Below are 2,411 nucleotides of genomic sequence, written 5' to 3' on the forward strand. Positions count from 1 at the left end.
ACACACACACACACACACACACACACACACACTGTTTCTTTATGGATGTATGCGTTTTTGTATCTTTATATCAGCATTAACTCATTTTCGTTCATGGATCCAGTCTCTCTCTCTCTCTCTCTCTCTGTCTCTCTCTCTCTCTCTCTCTCTCTCTCCTTGTGTGTGTGTGTGTGTGTGTGTGTGTGTGTGTGTGTGTGTGTGTGTTTGTGTGCAGTACATATATATACACCCACAAAAACCTATACTAAGATACAGAACAACATTGCATCCCAAACTGGGTCTTTCAGCCTCACCATTGTGTGTGATACTGGTGGTGGAGGAATGCATGCAAACAAATCCATAAAATATCTGCGTGAAACAGAAGAGCTTATCCAGAGAGTAAGAGAGAAGCAGAGAGGGGAGGCTTGGGACTGAGTGGAGGTAAGAACAGAAGAAATGGGAAGGGAAAGGAGGGAGGGAGAAAATAAGAGAGAGAGAGAGAGAGAGAGAGAGAGAGAGAGAGAGAGAGAGGTTCCCTGATACTGAATCAGCCACAGTTTATTACTCCTCATGACACACACTCGTCGCCTTATTTTCTCGTTCTCCTCCTCTCCCTTAATTCCTTATCGCACAAGTTCCCTCTCTCACTTCCCCCCTCCCCCCCAACACACACTGGCACAGGCGCTAACATCGGTATATACGAGCACAGATATGCAGCCAGATAGGTATACACACACAAACACACACACACACACACACACACACACACACACACATTTTTCCTCCACCCCTCAGAGAAAAAAAGAAAAACGTTTCTTATGATTTCCAGGAGAAATCTGCGATATTTTCACGGCCATAAGCAAAGGTGAAAGTTAATAATTTATTCAGAGGAGGACACAACTCCTAACCTCCAGTTCCTACCCGGCAAGAAAAAAAATATATATATATATATATATATATATATATATATATATATATATATATATATATATATATATATATATATATATATTGCATGTGTATAGTAACAGGCTCAGTCAGGTTGTTGGCACCACAGAAACAGCGCACGAAAGCTCGTGGAGGGAGTGTAGTGTTCATCCTCTACCACGCAGGATTATAAACGCAGTTTGAAAACAAAGGAATGGATTTCTTATGTGTCCATTTACAAGCCGAAGTAAGCCATTGGCTTAGAAATTATGTGTGTATTTGCGAAGAGATGACGTAGACTCGGACCTCGACAGCCTCTCAAAAACCTCGTTAGTAGGGTAACCCAGGAAACGCCTACGAACATTGCTATCAATCATTATACGAAAAAGAGTAAATGATTACTGTATCGCACATATTGCTACCCTACTTTAGGGCACGGTACCGTCGAGTGAGAAAACACATTCCCTCACATACGATTTCGTTTTGCAGTTGTATTCCGCTCCAAAACGTGGCAATAAAGCCAGCCCCGACTGATGTACACCCCACTCACCCTCCCAAACACGGCCATTTACGATGAGACTTACGGTATAGCTTCCACAACAACGAAATATGTCTCGAGCGTCTAAATTTTGACCACTTACATATCTCTACCCACAGTCAGGAGTCTCTGCTCGGTCGCTATTTTTGTTTTACTCTAGTTTCTTATATCATTCATTTCATTCATTGCCAGACGCCATGTATCCCAGACGGGGTGGCCAAGGGCTTAGAGTTAATTGTTTTACAGGGAGGGGCACTAATCCTCCACCAACCCCACTTGACACGTAGGGATGCCAACAGCATCTGGTGTTCCCAGGCGGTCACCCATCCAAGTACTAACCAGATCCAACGTTCCTTAACTTCGCTGATCGGACGGGAAGCGGTGTACTCAACGTGGTATAGCCGTTTTTTATATAGTGCCCTTATGAACGTTTAGTTTACAGCCATGAGCTTTTCTGATTAGCCTTGAAAGAACCTGTCTGTGTATTGTTTTACGTGGCTGGCCTAGTTGAACCGAATGAATCTAGGTTAGTTAGATTTGCACTGCAACAAAATTGATCTGATATTATTCAGCTATACTGACATGGATGTAACGAATCCAACAGGGCCTAAAATGATATTCATGAATCCGCACGGACCTGGCTGGTTCTTATTGGATTTATCTGAGTGTTGAATGGCCCTGAAAGAATCTGAAGTGGGTCGAACTGAGCCAGATTGGATGTTGATGTTGTTACTGCTGCTGTTGTAGCCCCATTCTCCTCTGAACATGTACCTGTGGTCTGCAGGCTAAAGGTGCCCTTCTTCTGTAGTCCACCATCTTTTTTCACAGTATAACGAGGAAGGGAACGTTTGTATGACAGGACCGAAGTAATCTGGATATACTGGTGCCACCACGTGAAGGCTTCCCTCTCTAACACCATGCCCCCTTGGGGATGGAGAGAAAGAATACTTCCCCAGTATCCCCGCTT

At 43.7% G+C, this 2,411-nt stretch overlaps 1 pseudogene; it reads right to left on the minus strand.

Moving 5' to 3' along the window:
- Positions 1-1,734: 1,734 nt before the first annotated feature.
- On the minus strand, positions 1,735-1,853 carry LOC145417278 (5S ribosomal RNA; annotated as a pseudogene).
- Between the last annotated feature and the right edge of the window lie 558 nt (positions 1,854-2,411).

Source organism: Coenobita brevimanus, chromosome 109 (assembly GCF_032717465.1).
Source record: "Coenobita brevimanus isolate Jiangsu-jjx chromosome 109, ASM3271746v2, whole genome shotgun sequence".
Lineage (NCBI taxonomy): Eukaryota > Metazoa > Arthropoda > Malacostraca > Decapoda > Coenobitidae > Coenobita > Coenobita brevimanus.